General features: G+C 50.5%; 1 protein-coding gene across 1 annotated transcript in view; it reads left to right on the top strand.

Annotated features, from left to right (window-relative positions):
- Positions 1-503: 503 nt before the first annotated feature.
- The window catches only part of ATP8B1 (ATPase phospholipid transporting 8B1), a 107,335-nt gene continuing 95,050 nt past the window's right edge, over positions 504-12,788 (top strand). The window contains exon 1 of the mRNA XM_045849807.1: positions 504-1,109. The gene's annotated coding sequence lies outside the window, so the exon portion shown is untranslated. The remainder of the gene's footprint in view (positions 1,110-12,788) is intronic.

Genomic DNA, 12,788 nt, shown 5'->3' with positions numbered 1-12,788 from the left:
CATTTTTAGTCCCGGGACTTGATTTCGGATGAGCAGTAAAATTCTGCGACAGGGGGAGCTTCTGATAAAAGAAGCCTAATGAGCTATGTCCTGCCACGGAGGTGCGGCTCACATGCCAGGTTCCAGCCACGCGTGCCGAGTTTAAAATGTCCAGCCATACCGGATCATTCACATGCGGCACCCTGGCTTCTATGGACCCCCATCCTGTAAAGGTGAGGGGGCTTGGTCTCCGCAGGAAGCCTGCTCCCCACAATTACGGAATACATTTCTCGAAGTCTTTTGGCACCATCTCTTTCCCCACCCTCTGCCCGTCGAACCGCGACGCGCCTTCAGTGACCTGTCCTAGAACGTGACTTGGCTTTGACAGAGCACAGCTCCCCTTACTGAGGAAACGCAGGTCCCAGGCGAGCCGTGACCTCGACAGCCTTCCGGGCTGGCGCGGTCACCGACCCCAGGTGGTGACCAAGCCAGCCGAGGGCAGCGGGAAAGTGACGCGAGCGGCCGGTGGGGCGGGGTGGCGAGAGCGCCCCCAGAGAGGCGGGAGCACGAGGGAGCGGGGAGCGGCCGCAGTTGGCAGGTCGCAGGGCTAGCGAGGCGCAGGCCACCACTGGGGCTCCTACGACCGCTGGGGGGCACCGAGGGCGCGGCGCTCGAACCGGGCCGCGACTGTTAGCCCAGGGACTAGCCGTCCATCCGCTCCTCGCAGCCGGGAGGGACAAAGAGAGGGCCGACGGCTGGGCCCGCCCCTAGCCTCTGCCGTGCGCGGCGGCCACGGCCGCGGGAGGGAGACGGGAGGCACCATCCCAGAGCGGAGAAACCAGTTTGGCCGGTCCCAGCGATCGGAGAGAGAAGGGCGGCTGCAGAGGAAGGGCGCGCGGACGCGGGGCGGGGATAGGCGAGGAGCCATTGGCGAGCCGCGAGAGCCAGAGGAGACGCCGCCAACTGGAGGAGCTTCCCGGGGCCCCGGGCCAGCCCCCGTGCGCCATGAAGCGCTAGCCGGACAGCCGGAGTTGGGGCTGGGCGGGCGGCTACGGCGGGCAGGTGTGCTGCGATCGCGCGGAGAGGCGCGCACCCGGCGGATGCCCCAGCGGGGGCCCAGCGAGCGCCAGGTAAGCAGGGGCGCGGCGTCGGTGGCCTCCGACCTCTCTCGCATCCCATTCGCCCCGCAGGTCCTTTGACCGTCCGGGGCCGGTGGACGCTGGAGATCCGGGATGCGGGGGCAGCAGCTGTCCGCGCCCTCGGGCTCCTAAGTCCGCACGGGTGGGATTTGGGTGTGGGTTCCGGAGTCTTCGAGGCCTCGGGGGTACAGAGGCACAGCTGGACCGGCGGGCAGCACTGTGGAGAGGTCCATGGGGGTTTTCACCCGCCGGGAGGAAAGGGAATTCGCAGGAGGTGTTTGGATTCTTCCCTCATATGTAACATACAAGTCCAGGGTTAAGCTCCGGGGGTCAAGCCTGACGGGGCTTGCGGGTCCTTGGGACGGGCTTCCCTGCAGTGTCTGCCGCCCTCCGTGAGTCTCCTGTAGCCGGGTTTTGCTGGAGCCCCCTGTGGGAACCGATGCCAAAGCGTCGGAAACAGACCTTAGGGCCAAGCGTCCCTGGCCGCACTTGCGGAGAAGGACGGCCAGACCGCCCCCACCGCGCCTGCTGCGGGACCAGGCCCCCCGGGCATATTCCGTGCGCCTTTGCGCAAGTTGGGAGGCGGCGGGGAAAAGGGTCACTTTTTCCGCTGATTGTAGGGTGTATCCGCCAGCTCCCGTGGCCCTGCTACAGCCTGTCTCCTTCCCTTTCCAGTCTGGTGCCCAGCTCTGTCACCTCGTTTTAGGCGCGCGGAGGGCAACTTGCTGGGGGTGGGGGATCATTCAGAGAAGCGAGTGTGTTACCTTCCCACATCTCCACTCCTCCCCAAGTGAGAGAAAACCTTGAATTATCCGCGCAACTTACCCCAGGGTGTGTGCGCGCCTGGTCCCCGCGGGGGAGCCTCGGAATGCAGCTCCGTGACAGCTGTAGGGCTGGCCGAGGGTGCAGCCGGGGGAGCGGGGTGGACACGCGCGCGTAAGGGGGACATGGGCCGCAGTTCCACTCAGGGAGCCCCCTCAGCCTCACCCGACCCTTTCCGTCCGCCGCCCCTGGCTGCCTCCGAGTCCTCGGGTAGCTCGGGACGCCCCGTTCCCCTCCCGGAAACCGTCGGCCCTGTTGACTCGAGAGGAGATTTTTTCCCATCTGCCGAGGTCCACCGCCTTCAAACTTCAGTTTCCAATCCTTGAGACGGGAGGACGCACACAGGCGAAGTGCTCGCATTGTCACCCGCCATGAAGGTAGCGGGTTCGATCGTTCTGGGTTCACTCCCCGGTCGGGAAGGTCCTGGACCAAGGCGAACTGATTTTAGGAACAAAACCTAGAACGTGATGTGTGATCAAGTCTGCAGTGATAGTAAACGCAAGCGCATGTAAACAGAGGAAACCAACGACGCGAAGCAGTTTTCATTTTCCTCTCATTTGTGCTAGACCGAGAATGCCATTCATTAACCCGGGCCTATTGTCGCAGGCCTTGTTAAAACCCATTATAAATGTGCAAAAGGTGACTAATGGTTATTAGCTGATTACTGTCTGGGCTGAAGCCGGCCTGCTTGCAATTACACCTCTGAATTTTCCTAATTTTTTTTTTCCACTCTGTAGTAGAGGCTTCTGTCTAATTTTAGGTGAGAAATCTTAATTTGCTATTCCAGCACTTTGGTGATTTTTTAAAAAAGATTTTATTTATTTATTTTTAGAGAGAGGGGAAGGGAGGGAGAAAGAGAGGGAGAGAAACATCAATGTGTGGTTGCCTCTCGGGTATCCCCCATTGGGAACCCAGCCGGTAACCCAGGGGTGTGCCCTGAGTGGGAATTGAACCAGCAACCCTTTGGTTCCCAGCCCATGCTCAATCCACTGAGCTAGCCTAACCAGGGTGCTTTGGCAATCTTTAGAGATTCTTTGTGTCTGTTATTGAGGGTCAAACAGGACACATGTGGCTCAATACTACGGACACAAACACGTGTGTGAGAGCAGCTCCAGCCACTTTCAAGCTTTCCTTCTGGTTTTCATTTTAAGGAAAATGCATGCAAGCGTGTACTTATTATTTGTTAGTTACTGATAGAACTAGGAGCAAGAGGGCTTTGGTTTTTTCTTTTTTTCAATTGAGGCTTTAAAATAATGATTTGGCGAAGGAAACCTCTTAACAAAAAGAAGCCTGCAGGTGTAAATTGCGTTCAGGATTATTAGCTCTATGTTTCGCCTGGATTTCAGGCTCTGGGGTGGAAGCACCAGCGACACCGACCGCAGCTGGCTGTGGACTAGTTCCTTCCCTGTCTGACTGCAACCCTTCCTTTCCTTTGACCTTCCCTCCTTCTCCGGCAAGGAGCAGTGGGAAACATATGGATTTAGAGTCCCACAGATTTTGGTTCTTTTACTTACTTGAAATTGCATTTAATTTTTACAATTTATTTTTATTACATTTGTTTACTTTTAAAATTGTATAACCTGTCCTCCCCGGGTAGCTCACTTGGTTAGAGCAGAACCCCAATACCCCAACGTTGTGAGTTCGATCCCCGGTTAGGGCGTATACAAGAATCAGGCAATGAATGCATGGATAAGTGGAACAACAAATCAATATTCTCTCTCCCCCCACCCCCACTCACCCTCCCTCCATCCCTCCCTCTCCCTGCACCCTATCAAAAATCAATAAGTACAATTTAAAAAATTGTATAACCTCAGGTGAATTTCTGCATTTTCTGAACCTCAGTTTACTCCTTTGCTGGGGCAAGAAAAGACATTAATCTGCTTGGGCTGGTGAGAGAACGGGTGAAAGTCCCTCGTACACTGTAGGGGTTCCAACGCTGTTTTCCTTTTTCCTTCATTAAACGTGTATTTTTAAAATCAGTACGATGCCTAGGTATTTGGTGTATTTAATAGTTTATTACCTTATTAGTGTGACTTTAATGTTGGTTTTCATACCCGGAATCCAGGTGATCCTTACCATCCCCTGCACAGAGATTCTCATCTACGAGTTACCTTTGCTCTTCAGTTTCAGTTCTTGTGACAAGGAGGCTATGCTCTTGTGAATGCGGAGGAACTTGCTCTTTAGGAACCAGAACAAGTTTTATCGGGTTCGTCCATGACCCGTATCTCTAAAGAGAGGTGCCGTTAAAGTTTCTTAAGCACTTACTTGTAGAATTGGCTTCTATAGTTGCTTCTAGATTAATCTCCTGGGAAGTTTTCATTCGTGGTGTCTTTAGGTGTCTTGTGAGTCTCTAGGCCTGTTTGTTGGCAACATTCAATTAGATGAATTGTATTCGTGCCTGGAGGGGTTATGTTACTTATTAAGATAAGTAAAAATTAATTTGCTGCCAGAAGAGTGTTAATAACACACAAAAAAAGATAGCTTATCCTTTTTTTATTCTGTGAACTGAGTTACTCCTGAATCCCTCTCCCTGTGCCCAGCTAAAAATAGTGCCCAGTTTAAGATCTTTTGAGGTCTCGTGTCACTGAAGACCTGGCACTGTAGAGGAATAGTCTAGAAAGCGTACACACACGCACACACACACACACGCCAGTCTTGTTTCTCATTTTTTATTCTTAGAAGACAAAGAAATTTGTACTATCTGGTCATTTAGGAACACATAAGTACTGTTCCTAATCCTTCTAAAATTCATGGCACTTTTAAATAAATTGTTGCCAAAACCAGGTCCAATGGAACTGGTGTTTGCTGATTGGTCCCGGTGTGCGCTGGGCCCAGAAGCTGCAGTCCACGGAGGTGGGTCGCACGCTCAGGGTTCTCTTGACCTCGCCTGGAATCCAGGCTGCGCCACTTCCTCGCTGAAAAACCTGCAGCAAGTCACTTAGTCCCTCCCTCTGCCTTCAGCGTCCTCACCTGTAAACTGGAAGGGCAGCGGTGACTGGGCACCGTACACGGTTGTACGGTGAGTTGTATGGTGAGTTCCACGTGAGGGAATTAACCAGAAAGGCCTAGCGCACCGCTCCATCAGGAGCAGTCGTTAGGGCTGCGTTGTTGCTCACGCTCAGTACGTATTTGTTGCTCATCCACCCACTGCCTTTCTCCTGCGCTGGGCAGGAAGCAGGAACCACTCTGTTAGTGTTTATTTAGCAAACAAGGAGCCTGCTTGCACCAGGCACTGTCCTCGCCCAAGGGTAGGGGTGAGGTTCTGAATCTCCAAATCCAAGGCTGAAGTTCTGGAAATATGGGCGTCCAAGGGCGACACGAAGGACCAGCGCACTCAGTGACCTAGGGGCATGCCCACTCGGTCACGGCTACGTGGGTGCCTGGCTGCTCTCCCCTGGGTGCTTCTCCTGCATAGTGGGGGCCCTTGGGGACTACTGAGCACTGTGTGTCTCCTGTATCCCCCACTCTGCCATTCCTCTCCCTCAGCCTCCGTGCTCCTGTTTAAAATAGGAAGTCTGTCCAGGAGAAATCCAGCCATTGTTAATATAACGAGAACGGTTTGGGCGACATTGATGTAACCTGGCAGCCAAGGAGAGTGGACTGGAATGTGCATGTGTGAACAATGATGACTTCACTATACTAGTCAGTGGGGATGGTAGACACTGTTGAGTGAGCATGTGCACTGTGTGGCCATCACATTCAAAATGACTGAGTGAATAGAGCAAAGAATCTGCATCAAGTTTTGTGTGAAGCCTGAACATTCCTCCATGGAAACTACTCAGATGATTCGGAAGGCCGCAGCTATGGGCAAGTGGTGATTGGCAGCTTCATCATGACAATGTGCCTGCTTATGTATCACGTCTCGTGCAGAGTTTTTGGTGAAACATCACATCACCCAGGGGGCTCAGCCTCCCTTCAGCCCAGATTTGGCGCCCTGTGACTTCTGGCTTTCCCCAAAACTAAGATCACCTTTGGAAGGGAAGAGATTTCAGACCATCAGTGAGATTCAGGAAAATACGACGGGGCAGCTGATGGTGACTGGGAGAACCATGTGAGGTCCCAAGGTGCCTACTAGGAAGGGGACTGAGGCGTCATTGTCCTATGTACAATGTTTCTGGTATCTTGTATCTTCTTCAATAAGTGTCTCTATTTTTCCTATTATATGGCTGGATACCTTCTGGACAGACCTCAAATACATATATGTATGTGTGTGTATATATACATATATATTTTTTTTCCTGTTCAAAATTCAGGAATTTCTAAACCTTGAATTTCTTTTAAAGGATCTGTGCTCTCCACGTGGTTTCTTAGTGGTGGCACCTGGTAAGCACTGCCAGTGACAGAGACCCTTGGAACAATCCCATTCATTCACTCGTTAGATTTTAAAACGACTTGAGCATCTTCCCTGGGTCCTGCACTGGGGATCGTGCCTGTAAAGCTTTCATAGGGTCTGAGTTGCGTGTGCTTTTTCTCCTCTGGCAGGCAAGTAGATCAGATGTTTTCTCTCTCCCTGCCCTGGACACGGTCCCTCTCCGCATGGAGAGGTGCTTGCCTGCCTTAGACCCTGGAGCATGGCCCAGGCCACTTCCGGCTCTGAAGCTCCGTTTCATTATCAGCCTCCCGGTCTAGTAAATTTGTATACGATAAGGGAGAGCTGGGCCTGGAAGCTGTGGAGGGTCAGGGTGGGAAGCCCACTGACTCTGGGGAGGCCAATGTCACCCTCGTTCTGGGGCAGTCAGTCCTTCAGCAATGACAGCCACCCGCCCTCTGCGGGACGCAGAAGCCTGGCACCTCTGTGAGGAGTGCATGGGTAGCCTGACCTTTGGCTGGTAGCTTTGGTCTTTATTTACAGGGCTGTCGTTTATGGCTTTGTCTCTTTGCAGAGTGACTTTTGTTCACCAGCGTTGAGGTTTGTTTGCTCTAGTGCAGGCGGTGTTTGGAATCGGCGTTCTAACCTCCACTCACACTGAGTTGAGCTGGAACATCCCCATTGGAGCTCCTCGGGCAGCCAGTGTTATCCTCAAACAGCCTCCGGCCGTCCGTGCTTGCTGTCTGGGGAAGCTTCCCAGGGTGGGGCGCATGTGCGTTTTAGCAAGTGGGGTGTGACTTTTGCGCAAATCCTTACTCTGTCTTGTTGGGATGCAGCGGACTACTGACACCGTGCTCCATGATCTGTATATGATGCGTCGATGCAAAAAAAGATGTTTAATGTTCTCTATCAGAAACTCGGAAGCCATTTGACGTGGGCAGTTTAAAACGAGGATCTGCACGGGTCGGGTTTGCGCATCTCTTCTCGGGAAACACCGGCCCTCCCTCCACACTGGGAATGACGGGAGGGCCTTTAAGCCAGGCACAAAGGACTCCCTTGCGCCTCTGCGCCTCTAGGGTTTGTGGTCAAACAAAGCAAGTAAGTGTGTGGCTTTTACCAGACTTCAGACATTGTGAGAAGGAGGTGAAAATCCATGCTCTGTCTTTGGAACCAGGAAAACTTTGGGAAGAGAGGAGGTTCTTCGGGATCTCAGCATAGGGAGGAAGTTTGTTTTATGGGAGCTGTGTTAGTTGGGGTCAAATGCTTATGAAATGTACCATTCTCGCCAGTTTAACGTGTGGATTCGGTGGCGTGAAGCACATTTACAATATCAAGCACTTATCGCCACCACCCACCCCCAGAACTTGTCCGTCACCCCCAATCGAAACTCTGCACCCATCCAACAGTGACTCCCGACCCCTGCTTCCCCGTAACCCCTAACAGCGTCTCCTCTGTTTGTCTCGACGAACTCGGCTGTTCTAAGGGACCTCGTGGAAGTAGTACCCTATAATACAGGGCGGGGCAAATGTAATACAGGCTTATAGCCGTGAGTATGTGAAGCAGTGTATTCCTGTATTGATAATTATTGTATTGTTTTCTATACAAACAACTGTAAACCTGCTCGTGCCCCACCCCATATTGGTCCTTTGTGACTAGCTTATTTCTCGCGGCATAATGTCCTGAAGATTCGTCCATGTCATAGCACGTGTGAGAATTTCCTTCCACTCTCCGAGGCTGAGTACCATGCCATTGTATGTCTATCGTACGTTTTATTCACCTGTTCATCTGTGGGTGGACGCTCGGGTTGTGTCTACCTGTTGGCTGTTTTGATAGTGCTGCTAGGAACATGGGCATAGGAGGCTCTGTTCACGGTAGTTTTTGGGACCTACTCCGTGTCCTGAGGTTTGTCTTTCACTGGAAGTGGTGAGGATGGGCGGGGACATGGAGTATTTAACATCCCACTGCACAGCATCTTGGGAAGAACTTGGGAAACTGCAAGGGTGTAGGGGATGGTTTTATTGCAGACACGTGTGGGGCAGGCACACGCTTCTCCTTTTCACCTGTGGCTGCTGTTAGGAAGCTGGTGGCCCTTCGGTGTTCCATCACCCGCCTGGCCTGTTGTGCGGCTGGCAGGGTGCTCTGTGCCAGCGTGGCCATAAAAGCGCGGGAAGCCTGGCTTCCTGATCTGGAGACCTTTGTGGATCACAGCTGCCTTGGAGGGAGGACATTCTGTAGTGGAGAAAAAAAGAATCCTAACTTTCCTCCAGAACTAACTGGAATAAACAAACAAAGAAACAAACAGATAAATAAGTATTTTGCTGGAGGAAGGGTTAAAGTGTAAGGAAAACCACCATTTAAATGTTTGCAAAATTGCATACTTATCAAAGTCAAATTGTGCTCTCCCTCGGGGTGGAATCCATGGTTTTTAAAACAGGCCGTAAGGCAGAAGGTCAGTTCTAGACTGCAGGGGGGCAGGGTGACCAAAGGCTGCACCCGTGAAGAGTGTGTCTGCACCTGCGGCAGGAGAAACCAGACGCCTTTCTGCAATGATGAGGTGCCAGTCTGTGTTCAAGACATCTTGGTCCCTGTTTTCTAGAGAACAATAGACTCTCATATGAGTTTATGCTGACACTGTGCCCTAAAAATTAGCCAAAATAAGGATTTGCATGTTTCATTTTAGCAGGGGGTTTTTTTTAAGTAAACTAAAAAAAAAAAATTTCAAACTAGCCCCAAACACCACCCTCCTTGGGTGCCATTCCCTCCTCCTGCCCCATGCCAGCTGCAGCCACAAAAATGACATCGGAGCTAACAGGGCTCCCAGCCCTGACACTTTGTCTAGCTCAAGTTGACTAAGAGCATTTAGAATTTTTTAAAATCAGTCTTAGGCTCCCCCTGTTGCACAGAAAAACATGGCGATAATTCCAATGTGTCTTTGAGATTACTTGAACCAACACTCTTTTTAAAGCTGAACAAAGTTTGCTCGGGCCCTGAACTCTTTAGTTACTGGTTGGTGTCATCTCCTGAGTTCTAGCTTGAATGGTCATGGAAATGAACCGTGGCTTCTCCTTGAGAATGTCCTGTCTCCCCAGTCATTCCACACAGGGGACCCTCCTCCCTAGTGTTACGAAGTCTGAAACAAAGAGGCCTCCCTTAGCCAGCTAGACGGCCAACAGATACTTATGAAGCACAGCCTGTGTGCCAGGCACTTGGCCTCTCCCAGGGTATCATGTAGGTAAAGAGCCTGCCCTCGGGAGCTCCCATTCTAGAGAGGGGAGTGAGAGAGTAGAGAAAAAAGATAATAAATTCGTGCATTATATGGTGTGCTTGGAGATAAGTGCTTCAGGGGATAAAAGGAGAAAGCTGAACAGGGTCAAGGGACCGGGGGGGTGGGGGGAGCCCAAGGGAACAGGATGCGATGGCAGAATGGAGGAGGTGGCATCGGAGCACACTGGCTGGGAAGAGGGTGAATCATGAGGACCTCGGAGCGGAGTGTCCCTGCCAGAGGGGACAGATGTCTTGGTGCACAGGCCCCAACGGGGGAGTCCCTGGCCCCTCTGATGAAGTCTAGTGCTGTTCCTCACACCCGTGAGTGGGGAGGGGAGGGGAAAGAAAAGACCAGGGCGGAGAGGTGGGGGACCACGCTGGTGCGGGGTTTCCTAGGCGAGTAAGCACTTTAGGCATCAGTGCAGGGCATTGCCCGTTGGAGTGGCATGATCTGTGATCTGACCTGCATCTCCAAAGGGCCACTCTGGTTGCTGGGTGGAAATCTGGCGGCGGGGAGGGCTCTTGGGTAGGCAGACCATTTAGGAGGCTTGGACCGACCAAGGATGAGGTGTTTGAAAGAGAGAAGGTTGTGGACGTATATATACATTTTAAAGGGACAGCGAACAGGATTCCCAGACAGCTTAGATCGGGGAGTGAGAGAAAGGAGGCAAAGGTAACTGTCTTGGCAGAGCCCGCAGGGCAGGCGGAGATCTGAGTTTTCAGATGCTGTAAATTCAAGGGGCAGTGTTCGGATCACTCATAATAAAGGTTATAAAGGGGCCCTTCAGGAATTCGTATGCGTATCTAAGGTTTTGGCTCAGAGAACTTGACCTGTGTTTATCACCACAGCATGTCTTCCTCCTTTGGTGGGGTAGCAGGGTGGTGTCAACAGCAAAAAAAAGGAGAGGATGTGCATGAAGCAGAGACTCTTACTCACATTGGCATGAAGATGGTCTGGAGGGGCTGGCAGGGCCCCCCGCCGCCGCCTGCCCTGCTGCGTGTGTGTCATGACGGAGGCGAACTCCCCACCTCTCAAACGTAGGCAGGCCACCCCCATCTCCTTCCACCTATGGGGTATTTTTAAACAGCTTTACTGAGTTGTAATTCATTCTCCACATAATTCATCTGTTTCCAGAGGACAACTTCATCATTTTTAGTATACTTTACAGAGTCGTACAACCATCACCAGAACCTATTTTAGAAAATTTTCATCACTCCTCCCCACCAAAAAGATACCCCACCCCCTTGAGCTATCACTTGTGTCCTCTCCTGCTCTCAGCCCCTGCCAGCCTCTCCTCTACTCTCTGACTCCATGGATTTGCCTATTCTGGACACTCTGTATAAATGGACTCACACGATATGTGATCTTTCGTGTTGGACTGACTTAGCATAATGTTTTCAAGGTTCATCCATGCTGTGGCATTGATCAGTACCTACTTAATTTCTTATATTGCTGACTACGCACGTTACGTTTGCACATGACGCATTCTTGAAAAGAACACGGGACAGGGAACCATGTGCTGTCCGCAAATAGACTGACTTCCAGGTGACGCGGGGAGTCGGTGGTGCCCAGAGAGCTAAACGCGTGGGTGCGTGTGGGTGCACACGCATTAATTTGTTCTCTTTCACAGTTGAATACAAAGTCCGTGGAATTTGCCAGTGAACTTAGACTAGTGGCTTTCTGGTGGCCTAATGATTTTCTTTCATGCAGTGACTCAGCAATTATTTATTAAATACCTATTACACTCCAGACCCTGTGTCAGGACCTGGTGATTAATTTAGGAATCAACAAAACAGACGCCATCCTCCTCCTCATGGGGCTTACAAGGTCTTTAGGAGTAGATACTAAACAAAATACTGAACAAAATAGGTATGAAAGAAGCCAGTACTAGAATTACAGTCTGTGAGAAGCACTTAAAAGAAAATAAGGCATTACTAGATAATAATGAGAGCCTACTTTATGATGGCTGAGAGGGACCCAGATGGCCTCTGAGGGGTGAGTAGATAAAATGTTGTGTGTCCACATGATGGAATATTATTTCGTCTTCAAAAGGAAGGAAATTCCTTTGAGTCAGGGTCAGACAGCTAAAAAGCTGTAAAATACTTTAAGGAACAAACTACTTCTTGCTTGGACCCTTATCATTTAATTGAGAGCATTCTAAACAAAGCAGGTTTCACAGGATTTTACATATTTTTTCTTAGGCCTGATCACCTAGGGAACCCACCCTTTCCAGCACGGGGGCTGCACCACCCTCTGTCATTGTTTCAGGCTTACGTGGAACAAGGGAAGTAAGGCAGCCAAGAGATTAGGAGATTTTTTTGCAGACAATGAGGACTCAGGCTATGTCAAAGCCGAGGGTCCATCACGCCCTTTTGCTGTAGCCCTCAAAGTACTTCCTTGGGGGCCTCCCACATGATCGTGCCTGTCTTAGGTTGTTCCCCCCTTGGGGAATCTTACCTGTCATTGGCTAACTGACCAAGCATTGGGGGCCAGTTATGGATGAAATAAAAGGAGTAGAAGCGGTGCTCCTGCCAGGGAGATAAGCTTTTGTCTCCCTAGTGGCTTATGGTCCAAGGTCATTCCCTCAGCCTTAGCTTTGGCAGGGATTACAGCTTCTGATACCAGGCAGGGCAGTTCCCAACAATAACTATTCATTTTCTTTTCTTTCTTTTTAAACAATTTTTTATTTAATTGTTTGTTTTTTTTTTGAGAGAGAGAAACATTTATTTGTTGTTCCACTTATTTATGCATGCATTGGTTGCTTGAGTGTGATACACCACAATGTTGGTGTATCACATTCAACATTCATTGGTTGCTTGAGTGTGATACACCACAATGTTGGTGTATCAGGGTGACACTCTCCCTGGCTAGGGCCATCCATTTGTTTTCTAGTCTTCCGTTTCTCTGTGCATTAAATCATAGCTGTGATATTTGATAGGTTATCCTTCTAATATAATTCCATGAGTTTTTGTAGTCTTATTGGTCATCAGATTCCAATTGTAAGTGTATTGTACATGGTGTAAATTTCAATGCTTCAGGTTAAGAAGTCAATGGCATACATAATTTTCTGATGGCAGATAAGTATAATAGGTTCTGTTTTGATCATTCCATATATTCACTTTTTTAAAGATTTTTTAAAAAGATTTTATTTATTTATTTTTAGAGAGGGAAGGGAGGGAGAAAGAGAGAGAGAGAGAAACATCAATGTGCGGTTGCTGGGGGTCATGGCCTGCAACCCAGGCATGTGCCCTGACTGGAAATTGAACTTGGGATG

This window comes from Phyllostomus hastatus, unplaced genomic scaffold (genome assembly GCF_019186645.2).
Source record: "Phyllostomus hastatus isolate PE091 unplaced genomic scaffold, TTU_PhHast_1.1 phas_contig_80, whole genome shotgun sequence".
NCBI classification, from domain to species: Eukaryota; Metazoa; Chordata; class Mammalia; order Chiroptera; family Phyllostomidae; genus Phyllostomus; species Phyllostomus hastatus.
Note: the sequence above shows the minus strand (reverse complement) of the source record. Positions and strands in the feature narration are given on the sequence as shown.